Here is a 26,807-nt window from a genome sequence, read left to right on the forward strand (position 1 = left end):
TTCACTGAAGAGGGGATAAACACTGTCGGGTCAGCATGGTTCAGTATAACTTTGGGATCAAGCCAAAATGAGATTTGAATCTTAACTCTACCAATGTTTAGTGAGTTACTTAGTCTCTCTGTGTCAAAGTTTTTGTACTTATAAGATGAGAATAATGACAGGGCCTATTTCAAAGAATGGTGATGAGAATCTAATGGGTTAAGTGAATGCGCGTAGTGCCAAGCTCATAGCACTTCAAAATAAGGGAGATATTGTTACTAATAACAAGACTTTGAAGGATTACTAGGCTTTTTCCAGGCACACCAGTGGGGAAGCACATTCTGAGCAAATGAACAGCGTATGAGAAAGCACAGTTATGAAAAGTATGGAAGGTGTGTGACACTGATTATTGGCTGTAAGGCTGGAGACTAATGGCTGGGGAGTCTGGCTGCATGAAGTTTACTTGGAAAAAAGAACTCTGCTTATGAAGTATGTTCTTGAGCACATGTTCAATGTGTTGTTCCATCCATGAGGCCATGGAGAGGTAACTTGATGGACAATGACGTGAAATGTGCACATTATCAATTTGCTGGCACAAAGTGAATGCATTGCATATGGTGAGGGTGCAAGAAAGGTTTGCGGTCAGGAGAATAGGTATCAGATAAGGTGATTTTTAAGGAGCTTTGTTGCTTTTCGTTTGTTTATTTAGTATTTCAGGTGTGAGATGATGAACACTGGAAAAGTTTAGGGGGTTAAGATTGAAATTAAGGACGTAACATAGATGAGTCGAGGAGAGGCAGGGACAGTACATAAATATACGGTTTCTGGCTTTAGAACTCAGGTGGAGGTGGCCTCATCAGAGAGCTGGGGAATATGAAAATATTTACAAGCTTATGGGAAGGTAGGATGATAGAGTTATAAATGTTCAGTTTGAAACTCCTCTAGGGCATCAGGGCTGGTAGCAATAGGCAAATTTTTAAGATGAATCTGGTTAATAGCTAGTTGATAGATTTGTTTGAGACATTGAATATATAGCAGAGTTTTACAGATGACAGTTGGTGATATAAAATTGAAGTTTAGGAGAGAGTAGAAAACTGTAGTTACAGCTGGACCGTGAGAAGTTTTACATACCTATAGGAGAGGTTGCACGGAGAATAACAGACATCTGAGGACTGACTCTGGGGTATGGCCTAATATAAGGAGGAGGAATTAGACTCACTAGGAGAAGAATAAATGGAATGCAGTAAGCAAACAGTAGGAAAGAACATGGATAGTGCAGTGTCACAAAAGTGGAGAGAAAAGTGAGGAAGTAATCAAAGTGCAAACTCTTACAAGCTCCATTTCTGCTTAGTCTCTGGTTTTCTCTAAGGACTAAGAAACACTCAGTTACTATTTACCTAAATTGTTGAGAATCTAGATAATGGTTTAGAGATGGAAATAACCATGTCTATTATGTATCATGTATGACAAACTTTAGTTAGGGGCTTTACTTATGTTACACTGTAATCCCAACCATAATCTTATGATGCGGGCACAGCTATTCCCATTTCATACATAAGAAAACTGTAATGCAGAAAATTTTAAGTAAAATGAGCATTAGAATGAGAAATTTTTTCTAATTACAAAGCTCAGGTCTTATTCACTGAACCATGCTATCTTAACAGCATGACATAATGACAGTAGCACTGGACCAAGGATCAACAGACAGTCATTAGTTGTGTGATTTTGAAATCTTTTAAAAGTACAATGAAATTAGATACTGCAAGTGATAGTACTTCAAATATGGAAAAGTTTTATAATACCTTCTAATAGACGGTATTATAAGGAAGAGGTGACTGATCAGCTGTGTCAAATGCTATCAAGAGCTCAAAGAGATAAGGTTTAAGAAAGGTCATTGCATTTCAAGATTAAAAGTCACTGGTGGGGCTTCCCTGGTGGCGCAGTGGTTGAGAGTCTGCCTGCCGATGCAGGGGACACAGGTTCTTGCCCCGGTCCAGGAGGATCCCACATGCCGCGGAGCGGCTGGGCCCGTGAGCCGTGGCCGCTGAGCCTGGGCGTCCAGAGCCTGTGCTCCGCAACGGGAGAGGCCACAACAGCGAGAGCGCTGTGTACCGCCAAAAAAAAAAGTCACTGGTGATCTCTTAAATGGCATTTTGGTAGAATAATGGAGACAAACTTCTGAAGCAGTGGATTAAAAAGTGTGCAAGGTAGAGATGAGGTGATGGGGGCAGTGAGTGTGGTATACATTTTAAGAAGTTTAGTTGTAAAAATACGAAGATAAACAAGATAAAGAGGATGTGGCACATATGTACAATGGAATATTACTCAGCCATAAAAAGGAACGAAATTGAGTTATTTGTAATGAGATGGATGGACTTATAGCCTGTCATACAGAGTGAAGTAAGTCAGAAAGAGAAAAACAAATACCATATGCTAACCACATATATAGAATCTAAAAAAACAGTACTGATGAACCTAGTGGCAGGGCAGGAATAAAGACGCAGATGTAGAGAATGGACTTGAGGACACAGAGGGGGAAGGGGAAGCTGGGACAAAGTGAGAGAGTAGCATTGACATATACACACTACCAAATGTAAAATGGATGGCTAGTGGGAAGCTGCTGCAAAGCACAGGGAGATCAACTTGATGCTTTGTGATGACCTAGAGGGGTGGGATAGGGAGGGTGGGAGGGAGGCTCAAGAGGGAGGGGATATGGGGATATATGTATACATACACCTGATTCACTTTGTTGTACAGCAGAAACTAACACAACATTGTAAAGCAATTATATTCCAATAAAAATATTTAAAAAAACCAAGATAACAGTTTGTGGGTAGGTAACAAGTTTAAGTAAAAGTTTTAAAGATGGGAATTCTGAGTATGCTTGTAGATGGAAAGGAAGGAGACTAAAGCAAGTGACTAAAGAGTAAAATATGAGAGCAGGTGACAGAAAAGATTTTGGCATTTACCTCGTGTATGGGGAATGAGAATATGGTCTTTAATACTAGGTGAAAAAAACTAAGGTAGAGTGAAAATAGGGAGAATTTTGGCAATGATAAGAGAGGAGAATGATGATGCTGTTTTCCATCGCTGTTACAACTAAGACAAAATTATTTCAGGCTGAAAATGTGCTGATCTCTTAGTGTTATTCCAATTATATTACCATTCCATGTGGTATCCATGCATTTTGAGAGTCAACTATGATGTCAATGCATTGCTGAAAACTTCTTTTTCAGTTGGCATTAATGCTATTAGTTTTATATTGGGGCTTTAATTTCTGGCTATACACATAGCCATTCAACTGTAAACATAATGCATTTGCCAGGTGTCAGCCCAAATTGCTTTGATTGTCATTAGCTTATCCTTCTGTTTACCAACTTTGCTTATCCATCAACCCACAAAACCAGTTTCTAATTTCATATTTCTATAGATACCATTTGCACTCATTGTAGTCTTGGTGTAATGGTTAATCCTTGGAATCAGTTCACAAAGTCATATGGTTTATTGTAGGAGTGGACAAAGAGAAGGAACAATGGAAACCTTCTGTAATTAATTTCATCTCAGATCAAGGGATTCAAATGCAAAAATGCAAATACCAAAGCTAGAGTGGTAGTAAGAGTGAAGGGGGAAGGGACTTGCAGTAGGGCGAGGAATAGAAAATAAGGCCAGAGGTGAAATTGAAACACACATTAATGCCACTGATAACTGGTCATTTTTTGAAAATGCATTTTCATGCTTTTGGCCCAACCCAAATTTCAAAACATACTCAAAAAACTCTAAGTCATAATTGCCTACAATATATCGTCATTGCCTTCTTAGAGGCTTTAGGGCCTATTATTGGAAAACATTTGTGTTGTTAGGATGTCTCCCTGATCAAAGACCAATGATTATAACTTATCTTCTAGTTCTTTATATTTTATGCCAGAGTTTCTAGTTCTAGGACTTACCAAGACAGCCTAAATGTTCTTCAGCCTGACTAAACTTTAGACAGGCTTCCTCCTGACTCTAGGCCTTTGCTGCCCTTTTCTTAGAGCAACTGTAACTGAGCAGGATACCATGGGGCCATCTCAGGACAGACTCCTCCCCCATATCCTCTGCTTTAGCTCTTCTCTAAAGTACCTAGATAACAGTATCTGATGCACAGTTCCTGAGTTGTTTTACAGATGCTAAAATCCCTACCAAATGGAACACATTAACTACTTGATCACCATGAGCACATACCTCCCGGGACTACTGGAACCTACAGATTGATAATGTTAACCCCTGTGACACTGCCCTGTTACCTCACCATCAACCAATTATAGAATCATGCATGAGCTGTTCACAGATCCCGGGACACCGCTCCCTCACCTTGCCTTTAAAAATGCTTTGCTGAAACTCATTGGGGAGTTTGGGCTTTTTGAGCACTGGCTGTCCCAGACTCCTTGCTTGGTGCCCTGCAATAAATGCTGCAGTTTTGTTCACCACAACTCAGTGTCAGTAGATTGGCTTTACTGAATGTGGTGAGTGGACCCAAGTTTGGTTTAGTAACATATTCAGTTTAGAAAACTTGTTTCTGGGCTCTCTATCCTGTTCCATTGATCTATATGTCTGTTTTTGTGGCAATACCATACTATTTTGATTACTGTAGCTTTATAGTGTGGTCTGAAGACACAGTGCATGATTCCTCCAGCTCTGTTGTTCTTTCTCAAGATCATTTTGGTTATTCAGGGTCTTTTGTGTTTCCATATAAATTTTAAAATTATTTGTTCTAGTTCTGTAAAAAATGTCACTGGTATTTTAATAGGGATTGCATTGAATCTGTAAATTGCCTTGGGTACATTCAACAGTACTGATTCTTCCAATCCAAGAATATGGTGTATCTTTCCATCTGTTTATGTCATCTTCAATTTCTTTCATCAGTGTCTTATAGTTTTCAGACTTCAAAAAAAACAAAACAAAACAAATAACCTGATTAAAAAATGGGCAGAAGAACTGAATAGACATTTTTCCAAAGAGAAAATGCATATGGCCAACAGGCACATGAAAAGATTCTCAACATTGCTAATCATCGGGAAAATGCAAACCAAAACCACAGTGAGATATCACCTCACACCAGACAGAATGGCTATCATCAAAAAAGAACACAAATAGCAAATGTTGGCAAGGATGTAGAGAAAAGGGAACCCTTGTACACTGTTGGTGGGAATATAAGTTGGTGCAGCCACTGTGGAAAACAGTATGGAGTTTTCTCAAAAAACTAAAATAAGACTACCATATGACCCAGCAATTCCACTCCCAGGTATATATCCAAAGAAAACAAAAACATTAATTTGAAAAGATACATGCACCCCAGTGTTCATAGCAGCACTATTTATTATTGCCAAGATATGGAAGCAACCTAAGTGTCCATCAACAGATGAATGGGTAAAGAATATGTGGTATATATATACAATGGAATACTACTCAGCCATAAAAAGAATGAAAATTTTGCCATTTGCAGCAACATGGATGGACTTGGAGGGCATTATGCTAAGTGAAATAAGTCAGACAGAGAAAGATAAATACTGTATGATATCACTTATATGTGGAATCTAAAAAATTCAACAAACTAGTGAATATAACAAAAAAGAAGACTCACAGATATAGAGAGCAAACTAGTGGTTAGCAGTGGGGAGAAGGGGGGAAGGGCAATCTAGGGGTATAGAGAGTGGGAGGCACAAACTATTGCATGTAAGATAGGCTCAAGGATGTATTGTACAACAGGGGGAATATAGCCAGTATTTCATAATAACTGTAAATGGAAAGTAACATTTAAAATTTTTATTAAAAATTTAAAAAATATTAAAGAAAAATTAAAAAAAATAACACTTTAAAAAATTAAAAGAAAACTTGTAATTGCAAATTATTTCTCTGCCCTTTTGAGATGTATGTAAGTCTCATGCCAGTTTTATTTATCTTCCAGTTTCTGTGGGAGGGTAAGAACCTAACTTCTGGTAGGTGCCTTGCTCTGAGTTCTAAACTATCTCCTGTCATGAAGATACAAAGCTTTTTTTCCTTTGGGAGAAGTGATTAGCAAACACACATGACCTGTGTTCTCATTCTCACCCCAGTGCTGAAAAATCCTCCCACTGTTTGCTTTAGCAGAGTAGAGTTCAGATTTTAGTTCTGGTCTCTCTCTCCTACTGCAATAACCTTGAAAAAACTCTTTCTTACCTAACTGTTTGGTGCAATTTTTGCTCTGACAGACCTTAATGTACTCTCATCAAAATGTCTAATCTTCTCTGATATCCTTGTGGTTACCCAAGCCCTTTTGTGTTTTAACACTATAAACAATTCTTATTCACGACCATGGGATTAGTAACTCTTTAGACAGAATTTAACCAACAAGAAGAATTGATGGAAATAAACCCTGAGTCCTAGATCACTGAGCCTTTGGGAAAATAAATGAAATTCAGAAAACTAAATTATTTCCTAAGACCCAGTATTGTCAAATTTGTTACAACCATACTTTCTTCAAGTCTATCTTGTTATTGTCCAGTCCTTTATAGCATACTCTTATATAAACACAGTAATAGAGAAAACATACTTTTCCCTTTTTCTTTTATCTTGTTTTTATTTTTGATAAAGTGATATATCAGCTTATTAAACCTAGTGTTAGGCATCATGTACACTGAAAGCTTATTAAGTAAATCTTTTACTTTTCATCCAGATGTTTGCAGTAACAGCTCTATTTTTCTGTTAATCTGTCAGATTAATTTTCTGTCGGAAAGTCAGTAGTTGATATTGATAAATTGTCTTAAAAATTCTTTGCTTGCAATTTGCTCATTTCCTTTGATATCACTGTGAATTTTGATTCATATGAATTTGATTCCTTTGAATTTAATGAATTTTAAAACACAAGTCTGTCAGTAGCATAGTGGATCTAGTCTGCACACTATAGTTAAATATTATTGATGCTTGTACAGCATTGTTAACTGATTTTCAGAGGTTGTCCTTTTCTTTTAGTTTTTATAGTGTAATGTTTTCTGCTCTTAAGTTTGAGCTGTTTACACATTTATGTTTTATACTGCAGCATTTTGAAGAGATGCATCTTAGTCTCTGAATGTGTATACCCTTTGTTTGCTGTTATTTTTGTAGGTAACAAAGATTAGGCTCTTCTGAACTTGCATGAAGAAGAGATTTCTAGTAAACATTTCTAAATGGATTCACTGGTACACTTTTTCTCCAAATGTGTGTTTTTCTTTGCTCTATAAGTGGCTCACTCATGAAGTTTTTTTTCCCATGTAATTTAAATTCCATGCAATAGTTGGTTTTAGAGAGTTTGGACATCAAATAGTCCTGGGTTTAATTCCTAGGCTCCAATACCTATTAGCTGTGTGACCCTGGACAACTTTAAACTTCTTAGGTATGTTTCTTTGTTTGTAAAGGGGGAAATTGTTGAGATCATTTATATTAAGTGCTTAGCAATAGGGCTAGGCTTTCAATAAATGTTAATTCTCTTGCTTATTGGGAAAAGATAACTAGCACTTCCGGGAAAATTAACTAGTTTCATCTCCAAATTGCCCATCTGTCTATTCTGTGGAATTAATAATGAAGTTGTTTCTTATGCAGCAATGAACAGTTGGTAATCCAAATTTACGATTATGTTGAATGACAGAGGTGTGTTTGCTTTACCTCTACCCAACGATTATATGACTTGTAACACATCTCTGGATTGATGACCATATCACCATTAAGTATCAGTTGTCATAAAGAGTTCATTAGATAATTCCCTGGGGAATGCCTGAAGCTGCTAAACCTTTGGCAGGTCAGAAGTAGCTCCCTCCTGAGGAAGCCTTTGGCTGAGGGAGAGGAAACACTGTCACTCCTCAGAATGGAAATGACACGTAGTGAATTACTTAAATTGAGACTGCCAGGCCAGCATAATCTAGTGCAGTGATGTGTCATCATCACTCCTGGAAAATTAACCACAGCTCCTGTGACCAAGAGCAGGCCATCACTCTCCAGAAAATATTTTGGAAAACATAATTGCCTTTCCAACTATTGTAACTTCTTTTTTTTTTCCCAGAAGGAGAAATAGAATAAAAGCTTTGCAAGGAAGAAGGAGAGACAATAAGCATTTAAAATAGAGTATTATTAGCCATTTCCTTTCATTTTTATTATTTTTTTATGTGCTTTCGCTCCCAAAAGAATATATTTTCTTCCTTTTTTACATTATTGGATAGAGAAGTAAATTTAGAAAATTAGAATTAACACATATGAACCAAGCTAAAAGGGACTTTCAATTATGAATTTGGAAAATCTTTGTAATATAGAACTTTAAATTGAGATTAGAGCCCAGAGTACCTTAAAAACTCTCTTGTCGGGCTTCCCTGGTGGCGCAGTGGTTGAGAGTCCGCCTGCCGATGCAGGGGACATGGGTTCGTGCCCCGGTCCGGGAAGATCCCACATGCCGCGGAGTGGCTGGGCCCATGAGCCATGGCCGCTGAGCCTGTGCGTCCAGAGCCTGTGCTCCGCAACGGGAGAGGTCACAACAGTGAGAGGCCCGCAAACCGCAAAAACAACAACAACAATAACAACAAAACTCTCTTGTCTAGGTCAGGGTAGGGAACTCTTGATCCTCTGCAACGACTGGTTTTCAATAGATGTGTTTACTATTGAAGAAAGTTTGTGTGCTAGCCCACCTCATTCATCCAAATGATCAAATCAATGCTAAAAATTTGGGATTATTATGGTGATAAAAGAGCTCTTGTGTAAGTCTTTTTTATGTGGACCTATGTTTTCATTTGTCTTTAGTAAATATCTAGGAATGGAATTGCTGAGTCTTATGGTAGTTGTATGCTTATTTTTTTAAGAAATTACCAAACCTTTTTCCAAAGTGATTGTGCCATTTCACATTCCCACTAGCAACATATGAGATTTTCAGTTGCTCCACATTCTTTCAAAATTTGGAGTTTTAGTAATTCCACTGTTTGTGTAATGATATTTCACTGTGGTTTTAATATACATTTCTCTAATGACATTGAACATCTTTTTATGTGATTATCTATCATTTGTATATCTTCCTTTGAGAAGTGTATATTACAGTCCTTGACCATTTAAAAAAACCCTGCATATTATTAATGACTTGTAAGATCTCTTTGTATGTTTCAGAAAAAAATATGTCAAATATATCTTTTTTTTTTTACATCTTTATTGGAGTATAATTACTTTACAATGGTGTGTTAGCTTCTGCTTTATAACAAAGTGAATCAGTTATACATATACATATGTTCCCATATCTCTTCCCTCTTGCATCTCCCTCCCTCCCTCCCTCCCTATCCCGCCCCTCCAGGCGGTCACAAAGCACCGAGCTGATCTCCCTGTGCTATGCGGCTGCTTCCCACTAGCTATCTATTTTACGTTTGGTAGTGTATATATGTCCATGGCACTCTCTCGCTTTTTCACAGCTCACTCTTCCCCCTCCCCATATCCTCAAGTCCATTCTCTAGTAAGTCTGTGTCTTTATTCCTATCTTAACCCTAGGTTCTTCGTGACATTTTTTTTCTTAAATTCCATATATATGTGTTAGCATACGGTATTTGTCTTTCTCTTTCTGACTTACTTCACTCTGTGTGGCAGACTCTAGGTCCATCCACCTCATTACAAATAGCTCAATTTCGTTTCTTTTTATGGCTGAGTAATATACCATTGTATATATGTGCCACATCTTCTTTATCCATTCATCTGATGATGTACACTTAGGTTGTTTCCATCTCCGGGCTATTGTAAATAGAGCTGCGATGAACATTTTGGTGCATGACTCTTTTTGAATTGTGGTTTTCTCAGGGTATATGCCCAGTAGTGGGATTGCTGGGTCATATGGTAGTTCTATTTGTAGTTTTTTAAGGAACCTCCATACTGTTCTCCATAGTGGCTCTACCAATTCACATTCCCACCAGCAGTGCAAGAGTGTTCCCTTTTCTCCACACCCTCTCCAGCATTTATTGTTTCTAGATTTTTTATGATGGCCATTCTGACTGGTATGAGATGATATCTCATTGTAGTTTTGATTTGCATTTCTCCAATGATTAGTGATGTTGAGTATTCTTTCAAGTGTTTGTTGGCAGTCTATATCTTCTTTGGAGAAATGTCTATTTAGGTCTTCTGCCCATTTTTGGATTGGGTTGTTTGTTGTTTTGTTATTGAGCTGCATGAACTGCTTATAAATTTTGGAGATTAATCCTTTGTCAGTTGCTTCATTTGCAAATATTTTCTCCCATTCTGAGGGTTGTCTTTTCGTCTTGTTTATGGTTTCTTTTGCTGTGCAAAAGCTTTTAAATTTCATTAGGTCCCATTTGTTTATTTTTGTTTTTATTTCCATTTCTCTAGGAGGTGGTTCAAAAAGGATCTTGCTGTGATTTATGTCATAGAGTGTTCTGCCTATGTTTTCCTCTAAGAGTTTGATAGTGTCTGGGCTTACATTTAGGTCTTTAATCCATTTTGAGCTTAATTTTGTGTATGGTGTTAGGGAGTGATCTAATCTCATACTTTTTTATGTACCTGTCCAGTTTTCCCAGCACCACTTATTGAAGAGGCTGTCCTTTCTCCACTGTACATTCCTGCCTCCTTTATCAAAGATAAGGTGACCATACGTGTGTGGGTTTATCTCTGGGCTTTCTATCCTGTTCCATTGATCTATATTTCTGTATTTGTGCCAGTACCATACTGTCTTGATTATGGTAGCTTTGTAATATAGTCTGATGTCAGGGAGCCTGATTCCTCCAGCTCTGTTTTTCGTTCTCAAGATTGCTTTGGCTATTCGGGGTCTTTTGTGTTTCCATACAAATCGTGAAATTTCTTGTTCTAGTTCTGTGAAAAATGCCAGTGGTAGTTTGATAGGGGTTGCATTGAATCTGTAGATTGCTTTGGGTGGTAGAGTCATTTTCACAATGTTGATTCTTCCAATCGAAGAACATGGTATATCTCTCCATCTATTTGTATCATCTTAATTTCTTTCCTCAGTGTTTTATAATTTTCTGCATACAGGTCTTTTGTCTCCTTAGGTAGGTTTATTCCTAGGTATTTTATTCTTTTTGTTGCAATGGTAAATGGGAGTGTTTTCTTGATTTCACTTTCAGATTTTTCATCATTAGTGTATAGGAATGCCAAAGATTTAATTAATTTTGTATCCTGCTACTTTACCAAATTCATTGATTAGCTCTAGTAGTTTTCTGGTAGCATCTTTAGGATTCTGTATGTATAGTATCATGTCATCTGCAAACAGTGACAGCTTTACTTCTTCTTTTCCGATTTGAATTCCTTTTATTTCCTTTTCTTCTCTGATTGCTGTGGCTAAAACTTCCAAAACTATGTTGAATAAGAGTGGTGAGAGTGGGCAACCTTGTCTTGTTCCTGATCTTAGTCAAATATATCTTTTGTGAATATTTTTCTTCAGTCTTTGGTTTGCCTGTTCATTTACTTAATTATGTCTTTTGATGAGACCAAATTTTTAACTTTGATGAAGACTATCAAATATCCATTCCATTCTTTTTTAGTCATTCCTGTTTGTGATGTGACAAAACAACCCGTGGCTATACCTGTATCATGAAGGTATTATTCTGTGTCTTCTTTAACATTTTATAGTTTTAGCATTTTTTTTGGGTCTGTGATTTATGTCAAGTCAATTTTCATATATAGTATGGTAAGTGTTGAGTGAAAGCATTTTCTTTCCATATAAATTATTAAGTGTTTCAGCACCATTTAATGAAAAGACTTCCCTATCTTTAATAAACTGCAATGGCACCCTTGTTAAAATTGAGTGAATGTGTTTCCTAAGCTGTTTCATGGATCTGTTTAACTATCTTTATGCTTATACCACAACCCTATATTGATTACTGTAGCTTTAAAACAATTCTTGAAACCAAGTAGTATAAATCTTCAAACTTTATTTTGCCTTATCAAAAATTTTTTTCTACTTTAAAAAAGTCTTTTGGATTATCATATACATTTTAGAATCAACTTGTCAATTTCTGTAAAATCCTGCAGGGATTATGATTGGGATTGCAATATAGCTATATTATTCCGATAGTATAGGAATATCTTACCAATATTTTTTGTGTCAATTTATGGACATGTTCTCAATTTTTTCTGGTCTTCTTTAATTTATCTCAGGAGTATATTGAATGTTTTAGTTTGGAGGTCTTATACAACTTCTATTAAATTTATTTATAAATATTTTTTGTGGTTGTTGATGTTATTACATATTGAGTTTTTTACATTTCACTTTTTTTGTTTAATATGGCTGTATAGAAACAGATAATTTTGACTTTGTATCCTGTAACATTGCAAAATTCACTTACTAATTTTAGTAATTGCTTTATAAATAATTTAGTCATTCTACATAGACATAGTCATGTCTTCCATGATTAGAGTTTGATTTTTTCCTTTTCAGTCTTTATGCTTTTATTACTTTTCTTTCTTTACTGCATTGTCTAAAACCTCCAGTAAAGTGTTAAACTTAATTGGTGAGGGTGACAGCCTTGCCTTGTTCCAGATATTGGGATGAAAGTGTTTAATATTTTGTCTTTTGTTCAGATATTAATTGAGGTCTTTCATAGTTGCGCTTTACCAGATTGAGAAATTTTAATTTGTAGTATGCAGAGAGTGTTTTAATTTTGTTAGAATACTTTCTCTGAATCTATGAAGAAAATAATGTTTTTTATTTGTTTAGTTATTAATATAGTGAATTACATTGATTGCTTTTGAGATTTTAAATTAACATTTCATTCCTGATATAATCTCTTTTGGTCATATATTGCCTTTTATGTATTTTGATTTTTATTTGCTAATATTTGATAAAGGAATTTTAAACATGCTCTAAAATGATATTTGTCTGTAGTGTTATTTTCTTTTAAAGACACAGATTTTGGTATCAGGGTTATACTGGTCTCTATTTCCTGAAAAATTTGTTCAATATTGATATTATTCCTCCTTAAATTTTAATAAGATTCACTCATCAACCTATCTGGACCCAGAATTTTCTTTATAATATTTTTTAAAAAATAAATTTAAATTTTAAAATAGAGGATGATTCAGATTTTTCTATTTTCTTATATGCCAGTTTTGGAAAGGTGTAATTTTTTTTCGGAACTTGTCCGTTTCACATAAGTTATCAAATTCATTGGCAAAAACTCTTTATAATATTCCTTTGTCTTCATTTAATGTCTACAGAATCCTTAGTTCTGTCTTCTTTTATCTTTATATTGATAATTTGCTTTTTCTCTCGTTCTTTGAGCAGTCTTGCTAAATGTTACAAATTTATGAAAATCCAACTTTAGTCTTTATTTTCTCTAGTGTTCTTCTATTTTTGAATGCACTGATATCTTTCCTTCTACTTTGTTTTCTATTTCATTATTTATTTCAACTCACTTTGCAGTTAACTTGCTCATCTTTTTCTAAACTCTTAAGATGGCAACTTAGATCATTAACTTTAAACTTTTTTCCTTTATGGTATAAGCATTAAAAAGCTACAAATTTTACCCTAAGCACCCACTGCTTTAGTTGTATCTTACAAATGTTATTATTTAGAATTTTCATCATCATTCAATTGGATTTGTTTTCTAATTTCCCTAGTGATTTCAAATTTGACCCATGTATTTAGAAGTGAGTTGTTTAATGTACAAATATCCCATATCTGCTTTCTTCCAATCCAGAAAACTCCTCATAAATGTAGAGGCATTAAACTAGAATGTCATGCAGATCACAGGCGATCCACTAAGAAATTACTAAGATAGACAGAAAGGAATCTCACCTTTTATATAGCCAAGCAGATAAAATCCATTACATAAATGCTCTCAAAATAAACAATAACTAGTCCTCATATGAGAGGACTTGATAGCACCATTTATCAAATATAGTTTATCCTAAATTTACTTGGTAGTTGGAGTGATCACCTGTGTTAGCTAATTGACTTTATCCAAAGGAAAAATAAACTTCTTATGCCTTTATGACAAGAGGCAATTTTGAAACTTGGAGCTAGGCTCCCTCAGAAGTTAGGCTTCTACCTGCTCACGGTAACTGGGAAATAGGGCACTATCTTTCTTGAAAATTACATTTCAAGGAGATCATTACTAGGTTCTTAGGAAATTTGCAGCTGTCTAACTATGCAGCAAGTCTATTGCAAAGCAAAACAGTTATCAAAATCACTGTAAAATAACAGAATTACTGAATTTTTTAAAAAGTTAGCACATAATTTGCCTTAAAGGAATAAACTTTGAATATATCATATCAATGGTGAATGGTTAAATCAGATTCTTGATTAACAATAGACAAATATTTTTCTTAGTCATACATTAATTTTACAAATTGTTGTGATATCTTTATTGTTTGCATTTTCAAATGATTAATGATCTAAAAATTATTTGTAGTTCCTTATGAAGTCTTACCCAATCCAAGCCTAAGGAGTAGCTTAACTCTAGAGCCTGATAATCTAAAATTTTAATTAAGAGATTCCCTTGCAAGGTCTAGTAAATTTCTCCTAAGTTTTAGTCAATCATATAAGTAGCATTATATTTATATGATGATTTAGGCCCTGTAGTAAGTATTCTGTCTACCCCAATAATTTTTCCCAAGATTGAAATACAAAGACACCTGCAGCCATCATCTAGTGTCAGAGATTTATTATGAGGCATCCATTGAAAGGTACAAATTAAACCTCCCGTGTTTAATTTATATGTGTTTAATTGTTTAGGTGTTGAGGACAAGCTTATCCTATAGGACATTTGTTTTTCTTTTTGTGTCCAGTATAAGTCACTGTTTATACTATTGTAACAGTCAATCAAATTTCCATGAACAATTGGCATTCACTTTTGTTTATCTATTCTGGGTCTGCAGAGAACTCACATCCCAAAGTTAATCAAGTCAATTTTTTTTTGCAGTTTCTCTCTATAATGCCAGATTTCTGTTTATCTGTAAATTACATGTTATTTTTTTCTTTTTTACATCATCCTTCCAATAAAACCAGTTAACAAAATATTTTTGTGTCAAATTTAAGGCTTAAGTACTTGGATAAATATTAGTTACTTTTACTTTGTCATTCTCAAAAATTCATGAAGATGCATTCTACTGCTTGTGGAGCTGTGCGGAGAGTCAGCTTCCCTCAGCTACCATTTTCCTCAATGTGGAAATCTGGACACTGACATGCTTATTACTCCATCAAAGGAGCAAAGTCTGCTGTTTGCAGAATTCTATACGGGAGCCAGGGTACCTAACATACATGGGGTTATCAACTGAAACATGGGTGGGGTTCTTCTGCAAAGTTCTGGGCACAAGGAAATTAAGCCCTTAAGTGATTAATATCAGCTGGCATTCAAGGTATGTGGATGCCTGGGAGTCCTGGGTAGCTTTTCAAAAATTATCCAAATAGGAAAGACTGGTTTTCCTCACATTGAGATAAGAAAAATGTAAATTATATGATACTTTGGTTTCCCTTCATTCATCAGCTTTATAGCTTGTTTGCCTTTTTCCAAGTGATTAGTGCAGCTGTTCTCCATCCTATTGTCTTCACACAGGGATACAATCTTTTATCTAATTCTCAGTTATTCTCTGATTAGATCTCTATCATGTCTGCTTCCCTAACTGCATGATGTTTGGATGATATGTGTTGCTTGGAGGTGGAATTGGACAAAGGCATGAAATGGATTCAGGTTGGGCCACAAGGCTCATAAGCCTGTGGCCTTAAACAGAACAGGTAATGAAGTCTTGCCCTCATTCTTCTTTACAGAGAAATTTACTAGTGAAGGGAACTACCCTCTTAAAAGCTCATCACCTGGGCTTCCCTGGTGGCGCAGTGGTTGAGAGTCCGCCTGCCGATGCAGGGGATGCGGGTTCGTGCCCCGGTCCGGGAAGATCCCACATGCCGTGGAGCAGCTGGGCCCGTCGGCCATGGCTGCTGAGCCTGTGCGTCCGGAGCCTGTGCGCCGCAGAGGGAGAGGCCACAGCAGTGAGAGGCCCGCGTACAGCAAAAAAAACCAAACAAACAAACAAAAAAACTCATCACCTGACCCTTCACCAAAGTCAGTTTGGGGCAGGAAAGGATAAAGAGGTTCTCTCCATGGGAAGAGATGGAGCAGGGACAGCAGAGAAAGGAGGAGGGTTCTGTGAAAGGCAAAGAGCTTTTACTTTTCACATTTTCTCTTCCATTTTTCTCAATCTTTTCTTTTGGCAATCCAACTTATTTTTAGTTGTTTTTCTTAGAATTATATTTATGGCATAAATGCCAGTAATTTACTTGCCTAGGATGAGGCCTAAGAGCCTGAGCAAATACATTTGTTTAACCAAATCAAAGTACCTGTCCATAGACCACTGCAAGACTGGAGTCTCATATACCCACCTCAGATATGACAGAGTTATTACCCCTTTAAGAGAAAAGAGTAAGAGAAAATTCCTTTTTCCTGCAGGAAAAATTCCTAGCTTGCCATATTTTCTAATCATATGGAGATCCTGACAGGATTTCAGAGCCTGTATTATTCATACTATTCAGTAGTAAAATCTTGAATTTGGAGAGCGTGGTTTGTTTGAGTTGTATTCCAAAGCAGCAGAAACCTAGGAAGGTTACTTTATATTTCAGGATCTCTTACTTAAGTGATGTGTGGCCACAGATCTTCAGCTGGTCCACTCAATTCAGAAACTGCCAGACTTTGCACTGACAACATTTCTGTTGCCTCAGTGGAGGCGCTCCATTGCAGATCAAGGTTGGGGGTGGAGAGGGACAGTTCTCATTTTCCTTGTAAATATGGTGTATTCTTCCTTTAACCCAATTTTGAATGTTCGTCCCTCCTGTGAATTTCTCAGTTGTGTAAAAGTGGATACTAATTGTGTCTTACGTTAAAACAAACACAGCTATTTACCAGAGAGACTGGTAAACTCTTCTTTTATCACTAATTCTAATAACCATCTTAGTAAAGTCTCCCAAGGGAGCTGTTTATATGTAGTGACAAACTGGCTCACTTCTTAACTATGTACTCTTTAGTTTCTGTCTTTTAAAATTTAACTAAAACGATTAGGCTCTGCTGAATTTTGCCCACCCTGAGCTTCAACCTGGACATGGCTTTCATTACCAACAGTAAACTAGTGCAATCATGTGGATCAACTTGTTTGTCATCCTTCTCTCAAGGAATCAGTCATGTGCTGCCTGAAAACCATTGTTTTATATATATGTATATACATATTTTTTGTTTGTTTTGCTTTGTTTGTTTGTATTTTTAGTTGTTAAAGATGGAAGGAAAGCTCTAATCCCTGTTACAGGGTCTTGGTTGATGACTATAGATTTGACATTGATAGATGTTGTAATCCTAATAATATAGAGAGGACTCTTCTTACAAAATAATATGAATCACATTCTCAGTGAATAAATTTCCTGAAATTAAGGTAGGGAACCTCATGAAGTTTTTTCACAAGTTCCAGGATGTACTGCACAGCTGTTACTTGGGTTAAAATTTAATCTTGTATCTTTTTATCTTTACGTATTTATAGAATTGAACTTAAAATATCATTTGCATATTATTCTACTTAGACATTGTGAAGAGTTGACTTACTCAGAGAATTTTAAGTTTTAAATATTCTTTCAAATTTCTCAGACTAATTCCCTAGAACTGTAAATGCATGACTCCACTACTCTCAGTAGCTAAATGTCTTCTATAATTATCATAAATTAGGTTAGAGAGATATTCATTAACTTTTACTAGGGAAAACCTTATAGAAAAGTGCCTGAAAATGGGCATAGGTAACATCCGTGCCTAAAATATCATGGATCCCCGTGAGTCCTTTCATCTTTTTATACCATCTTTTTGGTTAATAAGAAAATAAGTCATGGAAAAAGCAACATTGAATAGTAAAAGAAAAGCCTAGTTCAAAAGGAAGACAAATCTCTCCTGCCATTGTAGAAGTACCTCTTACTGTGATTTTGTTTCATTCTGACGCTTAAGCAGAATTTCCAGTGAAACTAAGTGATTTCATTTTAATTATGACCTACTTTCAAACAGAGTAGATTGGCAGAACTCCATGCACTTAATAAGTAGCTGTATTTCCTGAAATACATTTGGTCTAGCCATGGTTATTGAACACGTATTCAATGAATATTTCAAATTAAAGCAGCTGGCTCTATGGATAGGTTAAGTAAAGATCAGTTTACATTCTTTCACTACTCTTCTGCAGTTCTCAAATATGAAAGCAAAATGGCATAATTTCTCATTATAAATAGAGCAAATCTGGATATTGAGAGCCAAACCATTTTAAAGGTATTGTCCGTTCTTTCCTACTCTTGGACTGATTATCAGACATGTAGCTTACAAAGGCATCTTACATTATGATTGCTTGTTTATATTAAATTGAGGGGCAAGGGGAGTAAAACTTATACATGTCCACTTGTTAGCAGCTCTGTCAAGAAATACCTCATATTGGAGAAGGTGTACATAAAATAATATGATTATTTTTGTTACTTTTGAGGGTCAGTGACCCGTGTTCTCTTCTCATGGTGAATGGTTAAGATCTGATTTTCTTACAATCAAGGTAACTAACCACTTTGGTGCATGAATAAATCAAGAGTTAGAAGTGAGATGAAGTCTTGAGTAAAATCTATTTTAGGTGAAATCAATATAAACTGTTGACTGAATTCCATCAAGTGAATTTTTAAACTCGGGAATATAGCTAGTCAATAATTAACACAAAGATGTTTTAATACAGCAGTAAAGATGAGGAAAATATTTGGCTTGAAAAAATTAAAAGAACTTATCCAAATAAATTTTAACTTGATCTCAAGAAAAGTATGCCTGGTACTTTTCTATATAAGCAGATTTTTCTTTTCTCAAGAAATTACCAATGAAACCAAAATGGCTTTTCAGCTCTTAATTTGATTTTCAAACTAATAATCAACCTTAAAAATAATGTAAACTGAGTAACCTCTTCATATTTCATAGGTTAACAGTATTTTTATCTTATCCTAAAATAGCATTTTCCAAAATATATTCTGTGGTACAGTGGTTCTAAGGATGCAATAGGTGTTCATGATTGTCGAGAAAAGAGTGAGGATTTCATGCTTAAAGAGGCTTGGAAATTGCTAGATTGAAAGTATTTCTTTACAATAGAAACTTAAACATGCTTATAATCAAGGCAAATATCCAAGCGGGGAAATCTAGTGTGCATCTTCCTCAAACTGAGTTTGCCACAGAACCCATTTTTGGGAAGAATACCTTGTAGATTAGGTTTCATGGAATACTAGTTTTAAAAAAGTTTCTCAGAACCTTTTGGGAAAAACCTTTTCAACTTGATATAAAAATCCTTATCTTAAATGAGAAATTGAAGTGACATGCATATTACCTCATAGCCCGTCTTGCTCAAGATGCCTTGTATAAAATTTTTATAAGTATCTTAATTTCTTCAGTGCATTTTATATGAGAAAACGGTTTGACCCTAAACAAGTTAGTGCCTTATCTCATGAACAGTTCTTGTAAACTTTACTGGCAGAGTATGAAATTAACATACTTAATCAAAAAATAACGTTTAACATTAATATAGTTGCTGATAACAAAGCTGGCAGTCTCCTTTTTCCTTTTTCTGCCGAGTGCCACCATGTTTTGGTCCTGTGAGAGACATTGCCTTGCTGAGAAGGGGAGGAGCCTCTGATTCTTGACGCAGCAAGAAACTGCTTTTTCTAATGCTTTTGAGGAAATCTGATCTCTTTCCCACTTGGCAGAAATCTGAAAGTTACTCTGTAATTATTAACAGTCTGTGGAGTTATCTTTCCTTCTCCTAGAAAAGCAGGGATTAAATGCAAAATCCTTTTACTTTTAGGGAAGAAAAATTTCTTTTCTCTCTCTTTATATTGTCAACTTTTAATTTTTCTCTTCTTTGTAGTTTCTTCTTTAGTGACCTGAAATCACTTCTGACCCTCTCACATGTTCTTTCCGTGTCAACCTACTAATCTTATAGCCTGTGGTTCTTGCCCTTATTTATGAAAATTCCTCTAGACAGATCGAGTATACATACTCATATAAGAAGAGACCTGGAGAGCATACAGGTGGAAGCTACAATCTCATGTGCAGACTCACTGAGTAAATCCAGTAGTCCAGTATTTATCATGTTTCAAAACTGAGACACAGTGATCTGGCCAGAGCTAACCATGGGGTCCAGATTTTTCTCTCCAGACCATAATTCCCACAATCTACAACTGCTTTATACATTTTATGATTCTTAAGGTGTCATTTCCTTTCCTTTCCTTTCCTGAATCTCAATATTCATCTTAACATAATATGTTAAAATTTCTAACAGTACTACTCCTTGCATAGAATATTGGCCAAAATACTTGCTATATCATTGTACGTCTCTAGAATCTTGCTTACAGGAAAAAAAGACCTCTTCAAATCAAAGTTTGTCAGTTTTTAAGTCAGATAATTACGAAAATACCAAACTGTCCTTGTATTTCAACCTGCAGTAAATTGAATTCAGCGATGATAATTTTTTGCATAGAAGGCTGCCTCTTGGAAATAAACACCCTTTTGAAGCATCTGCAGTCTGTCATTTGAGAAAGATGGCCTTTTCACTTTGCCTCTAGTCCTTGCATATCAATCTAATCGCAAGGTATTGCCACAGTTTTGTACCCTGAGTGATACTTTAGCTATAGATCCAAGAAAATAAAATTATAATAATAAAAAAGGAGTATTCAAGAGCTCATTTAATTCAGTCATTCTACTTAAATCTTTGGAAGATTGAAGAGTGGGGGAGGTAAGTAGGAAGAAAGGAGTCTGGTAAAGTGAATATTTTATTTCTTGCCTTGGTTTGCAAGGTAATGTTTTGACAACTGGTCATTGATAAATAAAAGGACAGAAATAAGTTTGGAAAATGTGGACCAGCAAAGAGAGAAACAAGAAAGCATTGCAAACTAGCTAAATTGTCACTGACTTGATACAGAGAGCATTGAACTTTAATTAAACAAAAATCTTTAACACTTATTGTTTATTTTCAGCACACATGGCTCATAGTTGAAATTATGATTTTTGTCTTTTCCTTGGTGGCAAAAATCATTTTATTTTCATGGGGAGAGCAAAAATTAGCAGAAGAGGTGAAAGTCCCTCAGGTTCATTAGGCCCAATCTTTATATGAGGACTATATTTTTTGCTCCAGATTTCCAGAACAATCCTAAACAAAGAAAACCTGAGACCATCACTTGCTCATTTATTGTTCAGAAAAACTGGGTCAGTGGTAATAAATAATCCTCATATATATATTTTTTGAGAATAATATTTTTATGAGAAGCATGCTCACTTTAAAACATATTCTCACAAACTGCTACTTAGACTGTTAGTTGCCATGTAACAGTAGCAGTCTGTGTGGTTTCCCCCCAATTCTGGAGCTCTTTTAATGAAAAAAGTTGTATTATAAATCAAGATCTTTTGATATCATCAATTACATTATGTGTATGTTCAGTTTCTTTCTATAAATGTTATCGAAGCTAGATGTTCACAGTATTTACATGGGAATCTTTTTAGATGGAAACATAGTTATTTCCTTTTGTTTCATCTTGAATGCAGGCAGAAGAAAGTCCTCCTTCCCACCCATTCAGAGATGCTCAGATACCTAAATTTCAAGATAGATTCTCTTAACTTTTAGATTTGCTCCTTGTTAATATTACATATTCATTATTGTTATTGATAATTATTATATTATTATTGATATTTATGTTATCAATGTGTCAATATACTAATCAACTTACTGATATTTTATCAATAGCTATTGATAATTTTTGTTATAATTAATAACATAATAATAATCAAAAACAATATTAATGGTAATGAATACCAGTAAATGAATGCTTGCAATATGCCAAGCACCATACTGGTTATATATGATGTTTAATTAACCCTCAAAATGACCCTTATGAAATAAATATCATTTCCCTTTTTGAATTTGGAAACTGAGAATTAGAAAGGTTAGTTAACTTGCTTGTCACTTAGCTTATAAGATGCTATACAGAATTTAAATGTAGTTTTGTTTGATTCTTAACCACTGTGCTATGTTGTCGTTTTTCTTCCCTTTTAAATTTTTATGTACTTTTTTTTTTTTTAATTAAAAAAATACATTTATTTATTTATTTATGGCTGTGTTGGGCCATCGTTGCTCTGCGTGGGCTCTCTCTAGTTACTGCGAGCTGGGGCTACTCTTCGTTGCAGTGCGCGGGCTTCTCATTGTTGTGGCTTCTCTTGTTGCAGAGCACGGGCTCTAGGCATGCAGGCTTCAGTGGTTGTGGCATGCGGGTTCAGTAGTTGTGGCTCACAGGCTTTAAAGCACAGGCTCAGTAGTTGTGGTGCACGGGCTTAGTTGCTCCGTGGCACGTGGGAATCTCCCGGGGCCAGGGCTCGAACCTGTGTCCCTTGCATTGGCAGGCGGATTGTTAACCACTACGCCACCAGGGAATCCCTGTACTTTTATTTTTTATCTTGTATTCATCTTTCATAACTTAAGAGGGATGAATATATTTGATCATTTCCAGTAAATTTTGTTAATAGTAGAAAGATATTGAATCTGGGTTTAAGAGATAATCAAAATAGGCAATAGAGATTCTGGCAAAAGTAGAAATCACACAGAAAGATAAAATTTCACAGGAAAAGAAAGCTAGAGATATGTGTCAGAAAGTTTTCGAGTGTTTTTAAAAGCACAATTTTATAAAATACTATTTAAAGCACTTTTTATTCATTCTTTTCACACGAATTTTATTCACTTATTTTGTACTCATAATATGGAAAACATTCTGATGGGCATTTAAGGTGAAACAGAAATGCATAGGATATGATTCCTGTCCTCAAGTAACACATTTCTGTGGGAAGGGTGAAATAAGACAAGACAAAAGTCAATGCAATCAAGCACTCTTGGACAGCTGTAAGTGTCTTAGCATATCAGAAGCAGAAGGGTTGGGTCATCATAAAAACAACAGGTTACCACATTTACTCATATATTTCCCCCACTTCTTCCACTGAAGTGATGATTGAGGAAATAATTTGCAGGAATAAAATATTTTCACTTACCACCTGCAGACAGTGTGCAACATAGGGATGATGTGACTATATGGTATAGATAAACATACAAATAGAAAGTATTGAATGAAATAAACATGTATACTACATATTAAATATAATTAACTTCAGGTACCCTAGGCTTTATATTTTGGTATATATCTATAGGAAACATATTTTCCCATCAAAAAAGGCAGAATAAACATTTTCCTTCACCAGTCAATTTTGTGACTGAATATAGAATTGTCAAAGCCAGAAGGAAATAGTGGTAAGATTATTATGAGGAAAGATATTGACTGGAAAGATATTCTCTGTATGAGGCCAAATAAAACTCAAAGGTAAAGTATGGTGATTACACAGGAAATTAACATTTGTTTCTTTTTTTTTTTTTTTTTTTTTGTGGTATGCGGGCCTCTCACTGTTGTGGCCTCTCCCGTTGTGGAGCGCAGGCTCCGGACGCATAGGCTCAGCAGCCATGGCTCACGGGCCCCGCCGCTCCGCGGCATGTGGGATCTTCCCGGACCGGGGCATGAACCCGAGTCCCCTGCATTGGCAGGCGGACTCTCAACCACTGCGCCACCACGGAAGCCCTGTTTGCTCATTTTTTTTTACCCATGAGATTGTTGCCCAGCACTATGCCACTCTTTAATTTTTTTTTTTGCCAATAAAATGTAGTCTATTTCCTTGCCGGACACTTGTAATCACTACTCGATTCTCTTATATTCTCTTCAAAAATAACCACCATCTTCCTCAAGTCCAAGGCCAGAGATCAAATGAGTTGAAATGGAAAAGAATTACCATGTTTTAAATAGTTACATACTTCAACTCAGTCTTGGTAAAAGGATTTTTGAAAGAGAAAAAAAATATTGTTTGGAGTGCTCAGATATGAGTCATACTTCACAGCTGATGGTAATTTCCATAATCTCACAAGCAGAAACCAAAGTGTCTTAAGTATTCTTAAACATCCTCTCCCTGCATTGTACCTTTCAGGATGTAACCCTCCTTGAATATTAAATTCTCCTGTAGCAATGATGATGTTTATCTAAAAGAAGCTCTGGTAAATAAATGTAGACTGCATTTAATAATTGCTAGTTTTTTAGAGAAACAGGCAGTGTGTGTGTGTGTGTGTGTGTGTGTGTGTATGTGTGTGTAAAAATAACATAATTTTTCTTTAAGTCTATGTCAATACTTAAGAACAGTATCTCTGTTTAAAACCACATATTGTATTTTGATTACAATGTAAAAGAAGAATATTTGCAAATGACCTTTCCATGTAATAACTGGCTATAAATTAGCATGGACTCTAGATATAAAACTTAGGTATGAATCCTAACTCTATCATTTACTAGCTTTGTGACCCAGGACAAACTATTCAACCTGTCTGTATCACAGTATTTTCATTTGTAAAATGGAGAAAGCAATAGTACCTACCTGTAGAGTAATTGTTAAGTGTAAGTTTAACATGTAAAGCTAGTGCCTAACTAATAGCAGTTATTACATAAATTCTACCTATTATTAATATTCATATTGCCATGAATATTATTAACTGATTTTCCAGAAAAGCTAAACATCCTAATCTTTTAACTTGGTCATAGGTTCCAGTCTGAAAGAGAGTGACAGTTTTCTACTTTTGCTGTTTTGTCTGTTAAATATTTAATACATAGAGATAATATTTTACTGATACAAGAAGGATTTGATCTGAAGCCTGGCAAGCCATGCAAATGCTTTGAAAAACCAGATTACAATGTCATGATAGATGATATACATGGTATTCTTTCAAAGAGAAGACTTTTACTCCCAATTTGATAAGGTGAAACATATTGATAAAGCATAGTACACTGGTATATTTTATTGTATTACCTACAGGTAGATCTTCATTTTTCAAATATATAAAGCAAAATAGAATACATCCAAGAAGTCTAGATAATTAAAATGAATTTGAAAGTATGCAGCAAATAGAAATAACCTTATTCTTACAAGCTAATTATAGTCAGAACTTTGTTTAAGTAGAAGAAGGAAGTGAATCATGTGAATTAACAGATCACTGCTTCTGTTTACTAGATTCCTCACTCCCCCTCCATATTCATTTCCAGAAAGTATTTATTTCACAGGCAAGAATAGAGATAATACTTGGTCCTGAGACTTGCCTCCTTATACTATACTAGGATTGTCTTAATTAAGATTAGAAGGTTTCTAGGAAGTATTAGCAGTTTAGGGGGATTTCATTTCATTTTGCTAGAACCCCCAACAGGGAATCTTTTCTAGAAGTCAGAAAGACAAGTGATAGTAGAGGAAATATATTTTTTGAAAGCACAGATTCCTTATTTCCACTTTGAGTTAATTTACTTGAAAATATTCAAAAATTATTTTGTGAGGGCCTGCTCTATGTCGGGCAATATTCTGGAGCCTAATACAGCAGTGAATGAGACAATATCCATGTTCCCATAGAGATTAAATTCTAGTAGGGATGTGTGCGGGTGGGGGGGGGGGGCTGGGGGTAGGGGGCTGGATAAATACACAATATACATAAACTCAGAGAAGATAAAACAGGATAATGGGAGGGCTGATTACTAGAACTGAATTCTAATTTTGGTTGTTAGAGAAGACTTCCCTGAATAGACGACACTTGAGCCAATAACAAAAATAAACCTTAGGGAGATTGGAGGAAGAGAATTTCCTGTGAAAAGAACTGAGAGTGCAACTATCCTGAAGTGATAACTGTGGAGTTTTGGAGAAACCAAAGGAAGGTCAGTGTAAGAAGCAAGATAATATGAGACATGGTCAAAGAAGGAGAAAAGAGGCTTTAGAAGTCACGGTTAGGAGTGTTTTGGATATGGTGTACTCAGTCTATGTCATGGCTCTCTTTCTCAGTCTAGGGAAAAATCGCTTTATTACCACCTTCACCTGGGCCTTCAGGATTGTACCTTTTCTTGCTTGTCCTTCCTAGGAATATTGTGGGAGGATCTTTTTTTTTGTATATGTATTTTATTTGTCTCATTTTAAATTCATTCTTAGTATTATAAAATATTTTATTATTAAATTATATACATATATATATATATATATATATATATATATATATATGCTGTCCCCAATGTTTTCTGTTGCAAACGTTACTGCTATGAACATCCTTGTGAATATCTCTTAGTGAACATTGGCAAGGAGGTGTGTCAGGGAGTATACTTAGGAGTAGAATTGCTGGTTTGTAGGCAATGCCTTATCAACTCTTCTTGATCGTGCCTGATTGCTTTCAGTTGGATGTGAGGATTGTAGCAACAGATTTTTTTTTTTTTTTTGCGGTATGCGAGCCTCTCACTGTTGTGGCCTCTCCCGTTGCGGAGCACAGGCTCTGGACGTGCAGACTCAGCGGCCATGGCTTATAGGCCCAGCTGCTCCGCAGCATGTGGGATCTTCCCGGACCGGGGCACGAACCCATGTCCCCTGCATCGGCAGGCGGACTCTCAACCATTGCGCCACCAGGGAAGCCCACAACAGATTATTTTTGAAATCTTTCAGACCATACTGCATAGAAGACTGTCTACAATGTTAAGATTGGGATAACTTGGGGCTGCCTCCTCAGTAGTCATCATTTCTGGTTCTGTACCTATAGAAAGAGCTTTAATACCTGCACAGAGAATCCTGTCCAGTTGCTGGCAAAACTTCTGAAAGTATTCTTCTGATGTCTTGCATTCTCTCTGTCCTGCTCAGTTGTTTTTTCCTTATTTTTCTATTTTAGTTAGTTTACCCTACTGATAAGATGTAACTTCATGGGGGCTATGACAGAGACTTCTATGATACACT

This window comes from Delphinus delphis, chromosome 14 (genome assembly GCF_949987515.2).
Source record: "Delphinus delphis chromosome 14, mDelDel1.2, whole genome shotgun sequence".
In the NCBI taxonomy this organism is placed as follows: Eukaryota; Metazoa; Chordata; class Mammalia; order Artiodactyla; family Delphinidae; genus Delphinus; species Delphinus delphis.